This window comes from Anolis carolinensis, chromosome 2 (assembly GCF_035594765.1).
Source record: "Anolis carolinensis isolate JA03-04 chromosome 2, rAnoCar3.1.pri, whole genome shotgun sequence".
In the NCBI taxonomy this organism is placed as follows: domain Eukaryota; kingdom Metazoa; phylum Chordata; class Lepidosauria; order Squamata; family Dactyloidae; genus Anolis; species Anolis carolinensis.
The window spans coordinates 140,483,536-140,507,156 of NC_085842.1; the positions used below are offsets into that span (position 1 = coordinate 140,483,536).

The 23,621-nt window shown below is 40.4% G+C and overlaps 1 protein-coding gene and 1 long non-coding RNA gene across 3 annotated transcripts in view; one reads left to right on the forward strand and one right to left on the reverse strand.

The window, feature by feature from the left end:
- myocd (myocardin) overlaps window positions 1-23,621 on the reverse strand; it is a 296,181-nt gene that overhangs the window by 246,397 nt on the left and 26,163 nt on the right. The window lies entirely within an intron of this gene.
- Window positions 21,645-23,621, forward strand: part of LOC134296267 (uncharacterized) — a 32,727-nt gene continuing 30,750 nt past the window's right edge. The window contains exon 1 of the long non-coding RNA XR_010002909.1: window positions 21,645-21,838. This is a non-coding gene — a long non-coding RNA (uncharacterized LOC134296267). The remainder of the gene's footprint in view (window positions 21,839-23,621) is intronic.

Sequence of the window (23,621 nt, forward strand, 5' to 3'; positions counted from 1 at the left end):
ATGGAGATGGAGAGTAGGCTGTACCAAAAGATTTGAGGTAAATCCAACATTTCAAAAAAAAAACTACAAAAACTTTTAATGAAAAACTGAAAATGAACAGTCCAAGAAGAACAAATAATGGTGAATAAGCATGAAATTATTACTGTAGAGTGGAGAAGACAACAAGGGAAGGTTGGATGATTGGTTGGTTGGTCTTTGTATGATATGAGTAGATGAATGGGCTAATGAAAAGAGTTCTTCACACAGCAACAGATTACCCACAGGTAAAACCATGTTTAATCCATAACAGGGGAATTGGGAGACTGCTACATTCTCTCAGGGTCTTTCTGTGTTGGTTAAAACTAATGGATTTATATTGAACAATATCTGGACCTGAGCAGGGCTGATCATGACAGGGTAACTTAACAGAGGTTAACAACAATAAGTGCTTCCTGATTTATAAATGTCATTTTCTAATAGGTACTATCATAAAAACATGGAAAAAGTTTATCATGTTCTACAACAAATTAATAGAAAAAGCAGTTCAATACACAGTAACGCCATGTAGTAATTACTGTATTTACAACTTTAGCACCAGTACACTGCAATGTATTGAAAACACTGACTACAAAAACATTGACTACTAAAAGGCAGACTGTGTTGGATAATACAGAACATTGGATAAGCGAAGGTTGGATAGGTGAGACTCTACTGTATCACACAATTAAACAAGAATAGCACTTTCAAACCAGGAACTTTTTTTTTTCAAATGTTGTTACATAATGAAATTAATCCTTCCCAACTTCGCTAGAATATTCTTATATTCTTTTCTGACATATTTCCATAGAAGTCACAGTGAACTTTGCCCATTAGAAATAAGTTCCCTGACCCAAAGTTCTCATCCTCAAACTAAACCACTCCCATGATGCAAAAATACTTGTCTGTCTAGTAAACAGTCCTTTTCTAAACCGGTGAGATTTTCACACAGACACAGTATCAGCAATTTCTTTCCTTCAAGAGATTCCCAAGCCCCTCTCTCCAATTTTAAACTATGCCAGTAATGGGGATTCCTCTTGTCCCCTGGGAGATTACTTCACAGGCTCATAGATCTTATTGCCAGGAAGGCAGGATTTCCTCCTATCTGTACTCCATTAGTCAGTTATTGGACCAGCAATTACTCCAGTATTCCTAATCACTGCCTCTCCCTGTAATACTGAAGTAATTCTTCGTGCTTTGTTGGTTGCATTTACCCTAGTGCACTTATATCTTCCACATGAGAAGAAGTGGAACTTCTTCCCATTATCCAGCATTTCAGTGCCTCATGTGAATTCTCACCAAGCTACTGGCAATATAAATGTTCAGAATTCCACATAGGATCTCATGGCGCACACTGCTATCTAAACCAAAGGTTCCCAAATATATTAATTTTCCCTAGGGTCTACTGTGGCCTTAAGATATAATACTGTGTTTAAATCCCAATGCAATATATATGCCATTTACACAAATTACTCCATCCCATGACATAGCTAGGCAGTAAATATTTTAAATAATATAATTCTCAGATTAGACTATCAAAGTTGAGAAATTTCATTATTCTTTAAAAATGTATTCTAGGCTAACTGTGGGGAACAGATCACCTTCCTAATACTATCCTGTGCTGAAAATACCCAACAAGTTAAAGACACCGTATCAGCAACAGGGGGATTTCTCAAAATAAAATTGTTTCAAAAATTATACATGTCATCTTTCCCTTCAAGGCAAACATTTTCTTGCCTGAGAGAAACTATCAAGTGGCAACTTTTATCCCAAAGTCAAAAGATGTCCAAGTTATTTTGGCACACAACTCTGAAAGCCCCCCAAACATTTGCCATCAAATAATTTCTGCCTCTTTCTTTAGCAATGCTGTTCATAAGAATACTGTGGGAGTGACCAGCTTGTTGTCTATCTGAACTTAGGCACTATACCTAATACTTTGTGAGTCAACACAGACAGCTGTCAGTATTGAACAAACCAGCAAGAAACTGTCAAAGTATAAAGGGCATATGTAAAGTCCAACTGGGAAGGTGTATTGAAACAAGGGAATATAAACTAGTATTGTTATGCTCTAAGACAGTGGTTCTCAACCTGTGGGTCCTTAAATGTTTTGGCCTTTTACTCCCAGAAATCCTAACAGCTGACAAACTGGGTGGGATTTGTAGGCCAAAACACATGAGGATCCACAGGTTGAGAACCACTGCTCTAAGAGGTAGACATGATCATGAACAATCAAAAGTTAGAGGGAAATGAAAATGTAGATCCAGGAGGGAAATTATGACAAGACTCTTGGACATGACAAAAAAATAACTGAGCTCATTTATGTGAAAGCTCGTGTCTCTTTCCTCCTTTACTAACTTCTTTAGACCTAAATTCAGTGTTGATCTCCTTAAGACATTTAAGAACTTTTACGAAACACATTGCATACAAAATTTGAACCAGAGAAACACCAAACACTAATAGCTCCATTTTTTTCTAAGTCACACCTATCAATTTGCAATGTTTTCAGTTTGCCTGGTTCATTTAATATCCACACTATTCATGAGTATTTTTCTGCCATCCCTGCCACAGTTAGGTGCTTCCTCGGCCCATTTCTGCTCAACCCATACCTAGATATCATCAGCTGAATGGCTTAGATAGGGTCAAAGACCATCTGACAATTGTTACTCCTTTGGGGAAAATCCTGCTTTGTCTCCAAAGTACCGAAAAATAGTCCATCAGGGAAAGCTTGCTCTCAGAGCCATGGCCAACAGGAACTCAAGTTATTTAATTCCTATTTTTCAAAGACAGCGATATTTGCTGATAGAGATTGGGTGGCTATTCCTTCTTACCTTCCTCCATTACCACATGAAAAAGCCCGTATTTCCTTTAATATAGTGTTGTACTGAGCTGCATGCTCACTAGAATGTAAGTCCCACTGAATGAATATAGCGGGACTATGTATAGTACCATATATTGTGCTGCAAAATATCCAAATTAATGGATGTAGAATAGGAGCCATGTGAACACAAGCCTAGGACAAAGGAAAACAGAAGTGTGGAGGTAAAAGAATAACCTCTGTACAGCTCTGAGGTATAGATATTTGGGGATACAGAGCTGTTTATAAAAGCTATGTGGCTAGGGACATTACAACAGATGTTTATTTTCTCATAATAAACTGCATGTGCCCAAATCCCCCCTTGTTCACCATTGTACGTTGTATAGATTACTGCAACACGCTCTACGTGGAGTTGCCTTTGATGACTGTTTGGAAGCTCCAGTATGTCCAATGGGCAGCAGCCAGGCTGCTCACTGGAGCGGCAGCATACCATGCCCCTGTTGCATCAGCTCCACTGGCTTTCAGTCTGCTACTGAGCACAATTCAAAGTACTGGCTTTAGCCTATAAAGCCCTAAACAGTTCCGACCCAGCTTACCTGTCTGAACGTATCTCCCTCTATGAACCACCTCGGAGTTTAAGATTGTCTGGGGAGGCCCTGCTCTTTGCAAGTGTGATTGGTGGGGACGAGAGACAGGGCCTTCTCAATGGTGGCCCCTCTACTGTGGAACTCCGTCCCTAGCGATATTAGATTAGCCCCCTCCCTCCTAGCCTTTAGAAGGAGAGTAAAAACCTGGCTTTGGGAGCAGGCTTTTGATAAATAGCGCAGTGCAATAATTTTACCTGGAAATCGTGCAATTGATTATGGAATGGCCATAGACCTTGTCTTTGGATGACGTGTTTTAACATTGGAGTATATTTTAATTATGCTTTTATGCCTGTACCAATTTTAATATAATTTTAATGTTTATGTTTTTATGCCCAAGGCACTGCACAAGTGCCGTTTGTAAGCTGCCTTGAGTCCCCCTTGGGGTAGAGAAAGGTGGAATATAAATCTGGCAAATAAATAAATGTAGAGTAGCTTTATCTTCATTTGTATGTGAGCATTCTCAACAATCCAGCTACCATACTAGTGGCATCCTCCATACATGACAAAAGGTTTTCTTCACAATCAATGAATGAGTTCCCTTCGGTTGAAGCTTCCAGATGGGCTCACATGCATTCATGACTTAGTTTCAGCAAGATGGCTCCATTGACTGCCCTGAAACCATATCCTGTTGCCTCATTAACCAGTCTCAACATCACGGCATGACAAAGACTTCCTGGAAATACTGAAAATATTCTCTATTCCCATCTTGGTAGGAATTTAAACCATTACCGACATAGCCATGCTGCTTATTACTGACCATAAGAACATTATTTTCAGATTATAGTACCCATGCTACTAAGAGATTTATAGTTACAGAAAGTAAAGTTTCCAAGTTTTGCTTACACTGACCACCACCAACAGGAGGCCATCATATCCTGGGGCCACATAAAGGTCCATACACATCTCTCTTCTTAGAAGGTACACCAATCGTTTCAGCTGTGTATTTTCCACCAAACGTCACAGGATTTAATCTGTTTGGCCATAAGTCATCACAGAATAGCCTGTGCACTATTACCCAAATAGGTGCCAACAATGCCTTCCTCCTACAAGGGTTGGCTTTGGCTGGAGAATATTGACCCCCAGGCACAGATTCCTAATCTCCATAGCAGGGCTGTGGGGAGCCAACGCACATTGCCATGGTAGGCTGGGGTGACGTAGAGGCCTCCCAAACACAACTCTGCCAAGAACCCATTATGTTCTCCAGATGCTGCTGTTCCTCTTCACAAAGGGCAGCAGTTGACACAATAAACCAACTATTTGTGAAATTCTTCTGGAGAGGCAAAGCAGCCCACAATAAGTAGAAACATCTTTACCCCCAAAAACATGCAAGGCAGAGGGGAAGCATTCCCGTGACCTGATGTTATACCACCAGGCACAAGCATGGAAATGAGCATGAGAATGCATTTTCCGGACAACCGTTTTATCTTCAAGCAACCCACTAGAAAACTTATTCAGAGAAATAGAAAGCACTTGTGGCTATGCCATAGGAAACTATTGAGTTGACTGCTAAATACTGTCTACAATCACACCTTGATCTAATCAGGCTAGAAGAAACCTGAAGGCCATCCTGGTCTATTGGTGCATTCAGGTGTAATTCTCTCTAGATTCAGTCATTAATTCTTACCAGTTTTACATTACATTAAAGAAAAGTACATCTACATTATAATCTACCAAAAAGAAGCAACAGCCAGGAATGGACCAACACACCATTCTAGAGACCTCTTCTGGTCATTAAGCAAATTTAGTATTTAGCAACATTTGAAAGAATTGCTTCAGATGTCTTAAGGAAGTAGCTAGGCTACATAGCTTTGAGACATGGCAATTAAAGTGGTGTCGAGCTGCATTAATTCTACAGTGTAGATGCACCCTGTGAAAGTAAATGAAACCAACTTTAGCTGGCCTGGTAAATCAGTCAGTCCTGAGCAAACCTTGGTCACCATTTTTCACTAGGCCATATTATAAACTGCAATTTGAACAAGCTACACAGTCCTTACTAAGTTTATCTCACTCAGGCATGGACTCCGTCCTAATTGAAAATATTTTACAATGTAGGTGTATGGACTGTCTAAATTTCCCTTTTAAAAAAAAAGCCCTCCTTGCACATAGAAAACATATTCCATGAAAAAATTATTATTATTATTATTATTATTATTATTAATAATAATAATAATAATAATAATAACAACAACAACAACAACTTTATTTACATCCCACCTGTCTCCCCTAGGAGACTCGGAGCAGCTTACAACAAGGCAAAGCAATATAAAATAATATTAAGCACATAATACATTAAAAATTAATACAAATGATAGAACAGAACAGAATAAGAAACATAAGTCACAAAACATTAATATAACTCATAACATAAACCATATATTAAAACAGGTATCAATTATATCAAATAATACAATTAAAACATCCCAGGTCTGCAATTAGGTGATGTAAGCAATAAAATTCAGTCAAAATTTTTAATTCCATTTTAAGTTCTCCATCAAATAGATTATAATTAGCCGTTATCATAAGCCTTCTTCCAGAGCCATGTATTTAGTTACTTCTTGAAGATCGTAAGTGTGGGAGCTAGTCTAATCTCCCTGAGGACGTTCCAGAGCCAGGGGGCGTTCCAGAGCTCGAGGACATTCAGGCACTCGAGCTCTTCTTGGACACTGCACAACACGCTGCTGTAGATCAGCAGCCTGCATCACACCAACACCACCAAGACCATGATCAGGAACCTTATGGGGAGATCAACTCAAAGGTAGACAACCCTCAGGCTTGGAAGGAGGTCACCCATAGAAGGAGACGCAGGACCAGGCAGCCTCCGCAGAACTCCTCTGCTCAGCTGCATTTACACAACAGATTTGAAATTCTTACATCATTAACATACAATCAGGAAACACATCTTGTGGAGGACCACAGTTTCTTAGATACCACTCAGTGGACCATCCTGGATCAATGCGCAGGGGATAGCCCTGACGGGGACAGTGCATCACCACAGTCACACTTATGTAATCATGCAAATGCTCCATCCCCAATCATAGACCAGGAGCAACAGGAACATCCTTGGGAGAGTAATGGGCTCTCGGATGTATCTCAATGGATTGTCATTGATGAATGCACTGGGGATGTTGAGGAGGAGGACAACACTTTACACCTACATGATTCACTTCAACAGGAACACTCTTCAGGGGACATACACACTGTCTTGCACAAAAGGGACCCTGTCAATCCTCAAAGGAAACAGGTCTTGGTAGTAGGTGACTCCCTCCTTAGAGGAACGGAAGCCATCATTTCCAGACCGGATGGGATGGCTCGAGAAACATGCTGCCTCCCGGGGGCAAAAATACACCATATCACTCAGAGGCTCAGCAGGCTCCTAAAGCCCCATCACCCTCCCCACCTTATGTTGATTCATGTAGGTACCAATGACACCGCTAGGCATACTTTTCAAAAGATCACAAATGATTTTCGAGCTCTGGGAACAAAGCTAAAACTGTATAATGTACATGTGATCTTTTCATCCCTCCTCCCCGTTGTAGGACATGGCTCTACAAGGGCCGGAAAAATAGTACAGGTCAATAACTGGCTCAGAAAATGGTGTCAAGAGGAGCATTTTGGCTTCCTTGACCATGGTCTACTCTTCCAAGAGGATGGACTACTGGCAAGCGATGGGGTGCATCTCACACAAGTAGGAAAACATCTTTTTGCACACAGACTCACAAACCTCATCAGGCGCACTTTAAACTAAATCCACTGGGGGAGGGGAACAACAGCCTGGCGAACACTATATTACCCACGACCACAGGGAACCGCCGTAAGGCTAAACGGAGGGCTGCACAAACACAGCAAGGACCAAGTACAGAGAGCACAATAATCCCAAATAAACAGTTCGAGGGGAGGTCACAGGGGCTTACATGTCTTTACACTAATGCTCAGAGCATGGGAAATAAGCAAGACGAACTCCAACTCCTAGCACAGCACCACACATACGATGTCATAGGCATCACTGAAACCTGGTGGGATGACTCCCATCACTGGAATTTAACCATTGAGGGCTATAACCTCTTTCACAGAAATAGAACAAAGGGGAGAGGAGGGGGAGTAGCTTTATATGTCAAAAACAGTTACGTTGCAGAAGAAATGCAAGACTGTAATCCGGGAAACCAGCTTGAAAGCATCTGGATAAGAATCAAGGGAACCGGGACTCAAAAAGATCTTGTTGTGGGTGTCTACTACAGACCTCCGAGTCAGGATGAAGGACTTGATGAAGCCTTCTGTCAACAGCTGACCAAACAGGCACAAAGAAGAGATATAGTAGTCATGGGCGATTTCAATTATCCCGATATCTGCTGGAAAACAAACTCAGCCAAGAGTACAAAGTCCAACAAATTCCTCACTTGCCTTGCAGATAATTTTATGGTCCAGAAGGTAGAAGAGGCAACAAGGGGATCAGCAACTCTTGATCTAATCTTAACAAATGTGGAAGACCTGATCAATACAGTTGAAGTGGTTGGATCCTTAGGGGCAAGTGACCATGTGCTCCTGCAGTTTGCAATACAAAGGAATGCTGAAACTAAGACAAGTCAAACACGCATTCTGGACTTTAAGAGAGCTGACTTCCAAAAAATGAAGGAATTACTGAGCGGCATTCCATGGACGCCGATATTAAAAAACAAGGGAGTTAAGGATGGATGGGAGTTTTTCAAAAGTGAAATACTCAAGGCGCAAATGCAAACAGTGCCAACAAAGAAGAAAAATAAGACAAGTGCAAAGAAGCCAGAATGGATGTCCAAAGAACTTCTAACTGAGCTAAAGCTCAAAAGTGACATGCACAAGAAGTGGAAAAGGGGAGAAATCACCAAAGAAGAATTCAAACGTATAGCCAACTCCTGTAGGGAAAAGGTTCGCAAGGCTAAAGCGCAAAATGAGCTCAGGCTTGCCAGGGACATAAAAAACAACAAAAAAGGTTTTTTTGCTTATGTTGGTAGAAAAAGGAAGAAAAAGGAGGCGATAGGGCCACTGCAAGGAGTAGATGGGGTGATGGTGACAGGGGATAGGGAAAAGGCAGAACTGCTTAATGCCTTCTTTGCCTCGGTCTTCTCAGAAAAAGAAAGCCATCTTCAACCTCAGCAACATGGAATGGACGAAGGATTGGGGGAAATCCAACCCCAAATAGGGAAACAAGTTGTCCAGGAACACCTGGCCACTCTAAACGAATTCAAGTCCCCAGGGCCAGATCAGCTACATCCAAGAGTATTGAAGGAACTAGCGGAAGTTATTTCAGAACCACTGGCAATCATCTTCGAGAGTTCTTGGAGAACAGGAGAAGTCCCAGCAGATTGGAGGAGGGCGAATGTGGTCCCTATCTTCAAGAAGGGAAAAAAGAACGACCCAAACAATTACCGTCCGGTCAGCCTCACATCAATACCAGGCAAGATTCTGGAAAAGATCATTAAGGAAGTGGTCTGCAAACACTTAGAAACAAATGCGGTCATTGCTAATAGTCAACACGGATTTACCAAAAACAAGTCATGCCAGACTAATCTGATCTCTTTTTTCGAAAGAGTTACGAGTTGGGTCGATACAGGGAATGCCGTGGATGTAGCATATCTAGATTTCAGTAAGGCCTTCGACAAAGTCCCCCACGACCTTCTGGCAAACAAACTAGTAAAATGTGGGCTAGACAAAACTACGGTTAGGTGGATCTGTAATTGGCTAAGCGAACGAACCCAAAGGGTGCTCACCAATGCGTCGTCTTCATCATGGAAAGAAGTGACAAGTGGAGTGCCGCAGGGCTCCGTCCTGGGCCCGGTTCTGTTCAACATCTTTATTAACGACTTAGACGAAGGGTTAGAAGGCACGATCATCAAGTTTGCAGATGACACCAAACTCGGAGGGATAGCTAACACTCCAGAAGACAGGAGCAGAATTCAAAACGATCTTGACAGACTAGAGAGATGGGCCGAAACTAACAAAATGAAGTTCAACAGGGACAAATGCAAGATACTTCACTTCGGCAGAAAAAATGGAAATCAAAGATACAGAATGGGGGACGCCTGGCTTGACAGCAGTGTGTGCGAAAAAGATCTTGGAGTCCTCGTGGACAACAAGTTAAACATGAGCCTACAATGTGATGCGGCAGCTAAAAAAGCCAATGGGATTTTGGCCTGCATCAATAGGGGAATAACGTCTAGATCCAGGGAAGTCATGCTCCCCCTCTATTCTGCCTTGGTCAGACCACACCTGGAATACTGTGTCCAGTTTTGGGCACCGCAGATGAAGGGAGATGCTGACAAGCTGGAAAGCGTCCAGAGGAGGGCAACTAAAATGATTAAGGGTCTGGAGAACAAGCCCTATGAGGAGAGGCTTAAAGAGCTGGGCATGTTTAGCCTGCAGAAGAGAAGGCTGAGAGGAGACATGATAGCCATGTACAAATACGTGAAGGGAAGTCATAGGGAGGAGGGAGCAAGCTTATTTTCTGCTGCCCTGCAGACTAGGACACGGAACAATGGCTTCAAACTACAGGAAAGGAGATTCCACCTGAACATCAGGAAGAACTTCCTCACTGTGAGGGCTGTTCGGCAGTGGAACTCTCTCCCCCGGGCCGTGGTGGAGGCTCCTTCTTTGGAGGCTTTTAAGCAGAGGCTGGATGGCCATCTGTCGGGGGTGCTTTGAATGCGATTTCCTGCTTCTTAGCGGGGGGTTGGACTAGATGGCCCTTGAGGTCTCTTCCAACTCTACTATTCTATGATTCTATGATTCTATGATTCAGGGAGTCACCTCTGAGAAGGCCCTTTCTCTCGTTCCCACCAGCTGTGCTTGTGACGGGGGTGAGACCACGAGGAGGGCGTCCACGGCAGATCTCAGGGCCTGGACAGGTTCATAGGGGGATACGTAGTTGCTAGAATAGGCTGGATCTGAACCGTGTAGGGCTTTGTAGGTAATAACCTGCACTTTGAATTGGGCCCGGAAACACATAGTGGAGCTGTTTTAATGGGGGAAGGGGTGGTATGCTCCCTGTAATTGACTCCTGTTAGTAGCCTGTTAATAGCCTGGAGCTGTCTTCAGAGGCAGCCCCACATAGAGTGCATTGTAGTAACTCATCCGAGATGTAACTAAGCCATGGACCACTGTGGCCAGGTCTGGCTTTTCGAGGTACAGGCGCAGTTGGCTCACAAATTTTCATAGTTTGAACCTAGACTTTTTCTTGGCATGCTATCTTTCAATCTAGTTTTAATTTATTCCATGTGAGAGCATTCCAATATATGATTATATTCCATCAGCTGCCTGGTTTGGGGTCTGTTTTGAACCAAACAAGAAGGACGAAAACAATAAGTGCAAATTGTGAGAAATTAAATATATATGTGTGTGTGTGTGTGCCTCCGCTTCCCCGCTGTTCTCCTTCCCCCCTCACACAGAACTGGAGGAGGCAGAGACTCTCTGAGACCGCCCAAGCCCCCCCCCCTCCTCCTCCTCCTCCTCCTCCTCCTCCTCCTCCTCCTCTTCCCTCGAAGTAGATGGCAAGGAGGAGCTGCGAAGAAGGAAGGAAGGAAGGAAGGAATCCCCTCCACACAAGCAGCTTCTTCTTCTTCTTCTTCTTCTTCTTCTTCTTCTTCTTCTTCTTCTTCTCCAAAAAGCGGGAGGAACGTCACTGCTGGCCCTGCCCCCTCCATGTTGGGAGGCAGCCAGGCAGCAAATAATAGTCTATAACTACTAAAATAAGGTATAAATATTAAAATAAATAGTGTCCCTACTTCGCGGATTTTCACTTATCGCGGGTGGTCCTGGAATGTAACCCCCGTGATAAGTGAGGGAACACTGTAAAGAGAGGGGGGGGGACAGGGTTATTATATACAGAGTTGTCATACAGTTAGGATTTGCATACAGGTGCCATGTATTAATTATACCCTGCTAGAATAAAGCTTCAGGTTCTTTACAGAAACATTTAGAGGAAATTCACAAAAGGCCGAGAAAGAGGCCATTCTGTAATTTTCCTCTTCATTCTTGAGTCTAGAGCTTCCAAGTATTAGAAAAGAAGAAGGAAAGCATGCCTTCAAAGTGAACAGCCATCATCTGGAAAAGCACATTGTTATTCCTGGAAAGTGTTCCATGGCTTGCAATTTACAACCTCTGTGAAAAGTTTCAGCTATTTACACAGTCCCAGCCTTGAATTGGCAGCTTTGATATGCTTTTCCTTGCAAGATGCGTAAATGCTGAACTGTTCTCTTGCCTTTTGCAGTATACTGGACTTTAATTTATGAGCCTGGGACAAATGATTTGTGATATAAATTCTATATAAAAGTCTGTTTCATCTATGAACCCAGTTAAGAAAAAAATCTATTTCTGCGTCATTCAGTGTAAACTCTAGATAAGCATTTTACTATTTTCTTAAACCAGGTGGTCTAATGCAGTGGTTCCCAAACTTATTGGGCCTTTCCAGAAAAAATATTACTCAGCGCCCTGGAAATTAATTTTTTTTAAAAAAATTAATAGCAATTAAACAGAAAGATATATGTACCTGTGGCCATCATCACTCCCCTGGATTGCTGCAGCTCCCACCAGGGGCGGTAGCGCCCACTTTGGGAATCATTGGTCTAATGGTTTGAGGGGTGCACTCCGACTCTGGAAACCAGTTTTTGAATCTCATTCTGGCATGAAAATCTACAGGATGGCCATGGGCAAATCACATTCTCTCAGCCTTAGAGAAAAACAAAATCTTCTCTGAAGAGATCTTGCCAAGAATTCTTGTAACAGGTTTGTCATACAGTGTTAACGACTTAAAGACACACACCAACTACAATTCTTAACAATCTGAGTAGGTCACTTGCGGGTTGGAAAGTACCACACCAGATAACACTGTCAGAAGGATGACACCAAAAGGACTGTCTGTAAAAAAAAATGTGTAGTGTTTGAGAGGATTTTTTTTGTAAAAATATCCCTATAGTTAGATATAGTCATAAAAACATTTTTGTAAGCCCAATTTCCATTTAGTATATCAATATACCAGGCTAAAATACTATGCCAATTTCCTTTTTGAATCTTCTAATCCACATGCACTCTAGTCTAAGCTGTCATGATTATCCAATTACAATTTGGTAATTTGAATCACACATGTCCCCACTGTTGTTTTCATTGCTACTGTTTTTTATTGTCACTGATTTTGCCACATTTTCTTCTATTTTAATTACAGTATTGTACAGTATAGGAAGAGGTCCACGGGGGTAGCATAATGAGTCTCTGCCATGGGTGACAGCAACCTAGTGATAGCATTGACTGGGAAAGTGATTCCCATGAGCTTTAAAGCATAACATCAACATTCTAGGAGACAAAAAGGTCTTTCTAAGGGCATATTTACACTGCTGGAGCATGCCAGTCTAAAATCCCAGGACTTATCCAGCATTCACCACACTGGATCAGCACTGAGCAAAGTGGTCAGTGTAAACCTGCCCTATGTCAAAACTATTTCAAAACAGAAAAATACAACAAATAATTTTCTCCAAATCAAAGTTGCTAGTGGTTTATCTTCCTCTCTTGCTCATCCAATAGTTCAGCTGCTGGGACAATCCAGAGTGCTTTATAAAACAAACAACTCAAGAGGGTCATCTACATGTTATGAAGTTGAATCAGCTGGTAAATCAGTTCCATGGCAGCTAAAAACACACAGAGTTAATTTAAGTTAATACGAGCCAAGGCCACCTTAACTTGTCCTTGAACAGTGTTAAACAAAGTCATGGGTTGCTCCAAATTCTCCCCAGAATCTGAAGCAAACTGCAACTTTGGGCCTATGTAAACATTTGGCCTGGTTCTGAAACAGAACCTGCCACAATTGTTTACACAGTCATCCTGGATTCCACAGGCAGCACAGAAACATGGGATGGCACCCACTGTCCCCTGTTATTGTCATTGTAATGGCCAACTAATATGGCATGACCCATGTTGGTCGCTCATCACCTGGAGTGATACTGGCCATGGTGATGAGAAAACTGGAGAAGGGAGGGGAGAGAGGAGGGGGACAATTCCTGCTGTGGTGCCCCATCAACATCACTCCAGGCTACCAACATGAGCCATGTCACAACCAATAGCCACCATGACAATGACAGGAGATATTAATGGTGGCCTTCCTCACTGTCTCCATGGTGGCTGGGATGTAGCCATCTAAACTACCCCAGGGCTTTTCCAGCATTCACCACAACGGAATAGCACCAGAATAAATGAGCTACCCTATGTCAAAACTGTTTTAATACAGACAGACATAACAAATAATTTTCTCCAAATCAAAATTGCTAGTGGTTTATCTTCCCCTCTTGCTCATGCAATAGTTGGGCTGCTAGGACAATCCAGTATAGTTTATAAAACAAACAACTTAAGAGGGTTATCTTCATTTTATGAGGTTCATTGGAAACAGCCTATGTATGGTGCCAATTACATGTGCTATTTATGCCATGTAGAACAGACATGGGCAAACTTGGGTCCTCCAGGTGTTTTGGACTTCAACTCCCACAATTCCTAACAGCCTACTGGGCTGAAGTTTGCTCATGCCTAATGTAGAACAATTTGTGCATGTATCATGGCAATAACATGGACAATTTCCCTACCACTAGCAGACTCTTATCGGAATGTCTGGTAGTGAAAGTGAACATTAATGCTACAGAAGTAACAGCCGAAGTAAAGTGGCTGTTTTTACTGGCTTCCACATAATGGTCGGTCATTTTAAGAATCAGGATTCCCAATTGCTACCTTCAGATATCAATACATTACACTCATGTATATACTGCTTGGGCTACACCTCATTCTGCTTGTATTCGACAATATTCCTTTTAAAAATAAATATGAGACTGTTAATAAAATACATTCCAAGGAATAAAGAAAAAGCATATTGATTTTCCTGAACTGAGACGTGTACTATTTAGGGTCTTCGCAAAAACAAATAAAAGGGTCATTTCAAAACAAGTACTTAGAAGAAAATGCTGTGGAAAACTCTTGGGAGAACACTGTGTTTTAATATGGTCTGTGTACTGTGCATCACTGCTGGTCTCCTTAAAAACTGTGCTGTAACAGAGAAAAAATGCATCTGCATTCCTTCAGGGTAAAAATATTCGTGTGCAGACATCACAGCATAATCACAGTCATTTTTCCTCTTCTCCCTCTCTCTTTTTTTCTGAGTCATCTAGATGCTGCTTAAACTAGAAGCTGGCATCACTACCATCACCATCATTGGATACCTGTCTTGTGGAACAAAGTACTACCACAAACAGCACTTCTCATTCATATATCAGAAGTTATCTTAAACCAAACCAGGCACTGAACAATCTAACTGAATTTTGTTTATTTCAGAGATGGGCAAACACATCCTTCAGCTTAAATTCAATCATGCTCTAGAAGTGATCAATTCAAGTCAAAGCCTAGTTGAAGAGCAGGAAGAGGTAAAAGAAAGGGAGAATGAGATGGGGATATGAGAGGGAAAGAAGAGAGAGAAACGTATACACACAGAGGAGGAGAAAATGGCCTACCTGCATTTTGCTGTTCCTTACCATCTTTAGCATCCTTGACAGAAAGTGGATTGCTAACAGATGGCAATGAAACGTCAGGGTTTTACTAGTCATGGGCTTGAAACTTCAGACTGTCTACAGTAGAGAGCATGTGCTCTGCAGCTGAGCTATGCTGTTAATTCCTGTCAAGTGAGTTTGGCATTACAGCAGTGGTTCTCAACCTAGAGTCCCCAGATGTTTGGCCTTCAGCTCCCAGAAGTCCTAAGAGCTGATAAACTGGCTGGGATTTCTGGATGTCCTAGGCCAAAAACATCTGGGGACCCCAGGTGGAGAACCACTGCTTTACAACAATCCTGTGAATCAAAGACATACTAAAGGAGTGGTTCTCAACCTGTGGGCCCCCAGATGTTTTGACCCTGAACTCCCAGAAATCCTAACAGCTGGTAAACTGGCTGGGATTTCTGGGAGTTGTAGGCCAAAGGTTGAGAACTACTGTGCTAAAGTCTTGCAAACTTAGGGTTGCAGTTTCCTTTACTGAATCTATCCATCTGTAATGTGGTCTTCCTTTTCCTTTTTTTTCTACGGCTGAGCTATTTCCACGTTCCCCAAAGAATATGAATTGACATTACAGGTAATGCCACAGTAACACCATATCCCTTCTGACAATCTGATGCTTGAAAGTTCTCCAGTCTCCATTCAAATTTCACATCAACAAGAATTTTCCAAGGTAATCTTAGTGATGCTGCACTTCCTTGAACATCAGTTTAATTTTCAGTGTGGGGAAATGCTGACTTCACAGAGAGATAGTGTATGTGAAATTATTTGCACTCTTGAAATGTCCTGCAAAAACACAAAATAAGTTCTTATTTGCCCCTATCGTTTTCAAATCTTTCTGCTGTTTGTCTCCCTGCTGGCTTCTCTTTTCTAGGGTGTCTCTCCAAACGACTCACAGAATTTTACATACTGTACCTTTATCTGCTTCTATCTCTTAACTTTAAACAACCAAGACCATTGGCTGGATTTAGAACTTTTTAACAATGTAAGGTATGTTTATTCAGTTATTTTGTAGTAGAGTGAATATATAGGTCACCATGAATAATTTCAGTAATTCACTAAACCATAATTCTTTTTTGAATTACCCAGATTACTATAACAACTAGCTCTGTGTGGGGTGCCCCTGAAGACTATATAAACAACTACACAATACAGCTAGCTGTTTTTTGAGCACATAACTTTTTGTTGTTGCTGTTGCTTGTTTGATATACTTTGTTAGTTTGTTTCCATGCTAAATTCCAAGTGTTACTGTAAAATGTGTATGAAGTCCCGCCTACATTTTAGGGAGATTCTTTTTCCAAATGATGTGTCCCCCAACAGAAAAAAAAATACTTGCTTCGTGACACACTCTTGGCCTTTTGGCTTAGATAAAATGTAACCCATCAAGAAAAGGATTGTAGTGGTGAAACCATTGATCACACGCAGAAGTTCCTAGATTTGACCCCTGAAAGATGTATTAGAAAGATCAATTAACAAGTAATGGGTAAGGTCTCTGCATGAGACCCTAGAGCAGTGGTTCTCATCCTGTGGGTCCTCAGATGTTTTGGCCTTCAACTCCCAGAAATCCTAAGAGCTGGTAAACTGGCTGAGATTTCTAGGAGTTGTAGGCCAAAACACCTGAGGACCCAGAGATTGAGAACCATTGCCCTAGAGAGTCACTTTCAGTAAGACTAGACAGTGCTGGAATAGACAGACCTTCTTTAAGGTATGTTTTAATGGACTGAGAATAACTGAAGGCCAAACTAGATGTGATACAATTCCCATCTTGCATAGAAGTTTCCCTTTTTTTAAAGGAATATCAAAACAGCCTGAAACAGATCAGGGCTTTGGTGCAAGGGTACACATGCTTTAACCTTTCACCTCTGTCTTGGTCTGTTTCAGCTGTTTTGAGCACTGTGTGTGTGTGTGTGTGTAACTTCTATGCAAGATGGAATTGTGCCATATCTAGTTATCCTCAGTACATTGAAACATGCCTTAAAGAAGGTCTATCCATCCCAGTATCATCTTGTCTTACAGAGAGTGGCTCTCCAGGATCTCATGCAGAGACCTTTGCCATGACTTGTTAGCTGCCAAGGTCCTGGATTGAATTGCATGGCCATGCCTACAGGACTGGAAATGAATGCCACACCTAATTTGGCCTGAAGAAGACTCTGCAGAGACTTCTACACTAAGGGAGGACTGGTTTGGCAGGAATCTGAAAATGAGCTAGGGATTTAATATTATTGTGTTCTTTTAAATAGCCGATTAATGTATTTGATAGACGTATGCATCACCTTCAGAAAGCATACTTAATATATAATGTAATATTTTTGGCATTTAGTGTTTGGAAGAGAATAATCTTGAGACTGATTTTTACAATGGGTACAGTATCATGTTAGTGGAGGAATGTTAGAATTACATTTGTTTTGACATTATTTTGTCTTCCGAGTTGTTGTTTTTCTACGGTTGTGATTTTAATGTAAGCCACTCTATGTAGTTTGAGTGGAGAGGTGATATACTTATTTCAAAAATAAATAATGTCATAAACATATAATACATTTAAAAATACAAAAACAGCTATAATAAAAGAAAGAAAAGACAACTTTAAACAAATAGACGTCAAAAGTGCAGAAGGTTTAAATTGGTAATACTTGTTCTTTTATGGGCATTGTAGCATTTATGAATGATGAGTTGGGATAATAGCCATACCTTACAAGAGGTAAGGGAGGGAAATGGTTGCAAATTTATTTCTCTTTCTTATAGGAATCTTTGTTATTGGACTAAGAAAGAAATGTGCAAGAATGCCTGTTCATGTGCCATTTTTTGATATTTTTTTCCTAAAGCATAAAAAGATGGATTATATCTTTACTAGAAGACATTTGACTTGTTTTAATAATGACAGCATCTTTATTTTCCCCTTGAAAGCCTTAAAAATATGTTTAAAATTTAAATACAATGAGCCAATACAACATCATTTCATAATTCCAGGAATATGCCAAGCCGAGAATTACTAAACATTGCACAGCAAAACAAGACACCACAAAGCTAGAGTTTTATATTGCTACAGTGAGCATTTGAATTTAAACAGAAACAGATTGCCGACACTAAATATTTTGTGGATCGTTATGAAGATGGTAGAATAGGTCCCAGCAAGGCCCCTGTTGCCTGCATGTCACCAGATTGCAAAACCTCTGGCCAAGTCGTGTGTCTCTAGAATTGAGGTTCTTGTAAAGAACTCAGTTATTGACAGACAGAGTTCAAATGATTTTTTACATTTTCTTCTAAACCTCTCAGATATTCTTGTCTTATTGTGGAGACTGTGCATTGGGTACTACTGAAACAGCAGCATATTTTGATCAGCTATGTGGAAGGATGGACAATAACATGGAGTGTTGCAAAATCTGGCATGCTGTAGCATCTGCCTTTCCTTTTTCTGTCCAGTTTTAGCCTATTCAAGAACTGAGTCTAGACAGATCTGAGTCCCATCCACCTTTCTTGTCCACCTTTATCTGCCATTTTCAGCCATGGAAGTTATCCCTGATCATTTGGTTATCAAGGGCAAAATTAGAAGTTCCTTCCTTGGCAGAAACCACAATCCCGGGTGAAGCAGGGTGATGAGAACGAGACCTTGAGAGTTTCCAGCCAAAGCAGAACATGAGCCCGTTGTTAAGTCTTTCACAGAATGCAATCACTACCAAACGATTAATGGGAAAAGCCATCACATTTATTGCGAGAAAACAAAATTGGTGATTGCTACGGCAATGACATCATCGGCTGTACTGCCAGTATAAATAGCATTTGGAGAATTCGTTTGTTTTGTGCTATTTAAAATTATAGTGTGGGAGCCTCTCTGAAGGAGGGGGAGGGGTGCATGCAAGCACATTTGGACAACAAGGTAGTCATGTTCATGTTTATTTTCAATGTTTATTTATAAAATCAGTGTCCCCTGAATGCACCTAAAATGGACATTTTTCTATGCTAAAACGTATTTTAATTATGGAAAAAAGTATTTTATATACTGCCTTTTTTCTCTTTATTTTTGTAAGGATGTTTATAAACAAGCACAAAAATATATATTTGAGGGGAAATCAGAAAATACTTCCTGGTGAAAAGCTGAGATTGTTGCACATAGAGAATTATGCAGTGAAAGGGTTTTTTTTAAAAAACACACACACACACACACACAATTCCCGTGTGAGTGTGCTCAGGAGTGCAATTTAAATTTATTTCAAACTACAGGGTGCATACCTTATAGCAGAAATAGGAAATACAGGTCTCTGCGACTGCATCTGATCTTCCTTGGGTCCCAAACCCCTTACACTTCTTTTGATGGTTTCCTAGCTTTTATATTGTTTTCTTACCATATGACCTACATATTTGCTTAAAACTTTACTTTAATCTTAAAATATTCTGGTGTTCCTAATCAGCACTTTTGCTTTTACCTGCTCTCCTATTTTAAAATGAATTTGGCCCCCTTCAACTGAAAGATTTTGTATCTTGAACTAAAAGGAAAACAAAAGGATGGCTCCCACCTTTTCAGCTCTGAGTTTCTTCCTTTGTAACAAAAATAACATGCTGCAAGAACTAACAGATATGTGAAATATGCCTAGAAGTCCCATCTTCTGCTCTAAATACTCTTCCTCCTGCATTTTGGACCTTACCACATGAGGCTTTAAGCCACTCTGGAGGCTCTGGAGGCAATGAATAAAATTCTTTACTATCACATGACATTGTCTTAAACTCACTGTGCACCAAGTTCAAGGTAGTTGAAACCATACTTTATAACAACAATCAAATCCCACTTTAAAGTTTCTGAATGTATGTACAAAATCTTTCAACAAAATGATTTTAGCCACACTATAATCTGAACCTGCTTCTACTGTGATTTTGAGGCCAGTGACGTATATGGTTGGCGTGTTGTTAGTTATTTCCTCTGCAAAACCAAAAGCTCATCTTTTCCCTTGAACATCCCCAACTGCTTTCTTTTAAAAAAAATCAAATCCAGAAAATTCACAACTCCATGGCTTCAATAAACCTCTTAAATGTTTTCTTTTATTGCAAGGCAAGACTGTTTTGCAGAACTTCCTACTCATGCATAGTTCTGTATTGCTAAAAATGTTTTTGCAGTCAAAGCTACACCTCTCACATACAGAATAAACACAATAGGAAAAACTTTTAATTACAGTAATTACAAAATGCTAATTTTTCATTATTATTATTTTAAGTGTTCATATGGGCAGCGCTTCAGTAGTTTGGAAATATGGAAGCAGAGAGTTGTGCAGCTCCAAACTTCTGAACCCTCAGACCTGCAATTCTCACATAAAGAGATGGTGGCATGGACAAAGAGGGGGGAATGCATGGATTAAGAGTTACATCACTACAATTGTAGTAAGCTCAATGCACTTTGATCTTTCTCATAGTACTAAGGCTTGTTGTGATAAGAAGAGGGAAAAGACAGGCATACTCCAGTCTCAAGACAGAACTGCTCTGACAGAACCTATTTTAGGAGACTCGAGTGATAATGTTCTTCGTTGTTGTATGCCTTGACATTGTTTCTGATTTAGGGCGAACCTAAGGTGAACATATTATATAATTTCTTTGGCAAGATCTGTTCAGAGAAGGGTTGTCTTTGCCATCCTCTGAAGACAAGAGTGTACATTGACCAACATCACCTAGTAGGTCCTATGGCTGAGTGGGAATTCACTAAACAATATATTAATACAACAGTCCACACTATTTATTTATTTATTTATTAGACTTGTATACCGCTACTCCCAGTTTGGCTCAGAGCGGTTTACAGAAATAGATTAAAATAACAATAAAACAATGAAAACAACAATAAAAACAACAATAAAAACAGACATAGCCCCAAGTTTTCACCCATCGAAAGCTTGTCGGAAGAGAAAGGTTTTGCAGGCTTTCCGAAAGGCAAGTAGGTCTCGGATAGTTCGAGTTTTAACTGGCAAGGCATCCCATAAATGAGGGGCTACAATCAAGAAGGCTCTCTGCCTAGTAGAAGACAAATGATAAGTCCGTAGTAGTGCATATGCACTACTGCATATTTATAAAAAAATAATCTCGGAGAGAGTTTTCAACCCAGAAAAACTGACTTTTAATAAACAAATTTATTACTTTCACACATCAGCATTAACAAGCCACTGTATCACGTCACCTAAACCTTTGAAAATTTAGAGCAAAAGACATTATTTGCTTCTTTCCATATCCTATTAAATTCCATAACTGTATGTTATATATCTGAACATTTATCTGCATCCAAAGAAGTAGGTTTGTACCTGCAAACTTTTTAATGAAATAAGTCTGTATATTTTCCATAGCAACACATGTTCCAGTGTTGGTATCAGAAACAGTTTCTGAGGATAAATCCATGAATCCTCAATACAGATGAAGCCCTGAATCCTCCAAAAGTATGGGAGGTGAAGCAGTAACTTGTTCTATGTCAATTGGATGTGGCAGAAAGGACACTTCCCATCTTTTGCGTAACAAATACTTTGACTCTTCCCCCACTTTCCCCCTCTGTAAACCCTAGGGGTTTTTTTGTTGTTCTGGTGGTTGTGATTTAAAAGTTGTTTACAGTGCTCATGGTCCAATGCAAACAGCTCAAGGACGGCAAACAATTGCAGGAGAGAAGAGGGCAGTTAGCAAACACAGACCTACATCAGCTTCTGCTCTTTGGCTGCTCACCTAATCCTGCAGCCACAAGGGACTGGAGGAATCCAGCAGCTCTGCAGCCAAGAACATAGCATTACCTTGATCTCTGCATAGGCTGCAAATCTGGACTACAGTACCACTGCTGGGATTGCCGTAGGCATCATCAAGAGAGGGTGAGCCTAATGCAGAAATCCCAGAGTAGGATATATAACGTGCCAATCTGAAGTTTAAAAGTTGTGCAGCCAGCCTACCAGGAAAGATATAAAGTTATTTTCTATGCAGCTAGAAGGCACTTAAAATGTTTGTCAGTATATGTCCAAACAGAATTGAGAAGAATGTTTTTGGTGGATAACTCAGTAACACTATTGTTCACTGTTTAATATGAACAGCCTTCAAGGGTGCTACTTATCATGTAACATACATGAAAGCTGTTCTTACAACAAGTGACCCCTCACGCATATGAAAACTCAGAAAATAACATTGTTTGTAACATTACTGTTAAGAAGCAGAGAGAAGTAGGGCAGGAAGTGTACAGTTCTTATACAGTGTTCCCTCACTTATCACGGGGGTTAGGTTCCAGAACCACCCGCCATAAGTGAAAATCCGTGAAGTAGGGACACTATATTTATTTTAATATTTATACATTATTTTAGTAGTTATACTACTAAGTCTTTATCAACCAATCGTGTGTTGATAAATTGCCTCCTTCTTTATCAACCAATCGTGTGTTGATAAATTGCCTCCTTCTCCTCCTGTTGTCACTTGGACTCTTTTTCTTTCCCTTTGGCTTCTCCTTCCTCCCTTCCTTAGGCTGTAAATTGTATTTTTATGATTTATAATATTCTTTTTAGAGTTTATTGAAAAACTGTGAAACAGCGAATTCATGAAAAGTAAACCGCGAAGTAGTGAGGGAACACTCTACTTGCAAGTCATATGTTTGCTTGAGCTGATTCAAGGTTGGCTTCTTCCACATATTCTAATTGTAAAAGGGAGCTATTGTAAGGTCAACATTGACTGCAATACCCAGAAAACACAAGATAAGAAGATGACTTGTGACTCTTCTAAACTAGTGTAAATGTGATGCTTAGTCTTATAAGGTTTTGGAATATAGGGAGAGTGAAAGGAGGGATATAGGATACAATGGATACCTTGTCAAATGAGCAGGAAGTTAGTTGGTGAAGATGTTGAAGAAAGAAGAGGATCAAAAACAACAGAGAAGGTACTGGGAGGATTAAGAGAAGAAGGAGAGATTTTTTTTTTTGTTAAAGTTCACCCACTAGACTAGACCATTGACACCATTATTATACTCATAAGCTGAGTCACATTGAATTTCTTGCTATGTACATTTTCATACAGTCACAGTTCATATCATTTTAGTTGTGTTATGCCTATTGTGGTCCATTCACACATATGTCACCACTTCAAGCTGCAATTAAGAAATGAAACTTATGCATGTGTGAGCCAACTATTACAATTTTGCAATTAATTAACAGATTGCTAAGAAGCATTCCAAAGACAAAACATGATAGACTCAATTATTCCCAATGTATTAATGCAGGATTTTTATGCAGAGAGTATATGTAGCAATGGGATACCTCCTTTGTATTGAAGGGGTTTTTTTTGTCTTGTTTGAATTACTCTATTTTTCTCACCAGTGGACTTATGGAGCTCATTTGTCTATATACTGCTGGAACCACATCTGGAGATGTCCACTGTCAAGTATCAAATATCATAAGATAGAGTCTACTTTTTGCACATTAGGGAAAGCTAGAAAACCTTTATCCCTCCAGACTAAGACCATTTGATCTGGTGTTTTCTGAACAGAATAATGAACAAATTGAGCTAGGTGATACTGTGGGAAAATTGTAACTATGTTCCATTTTATGAGTTTTCCAAATCTTTCCCTCAACTGCCACTATGGAGAAATTACTCCTTGTATTTTCTTTACAAGACTTT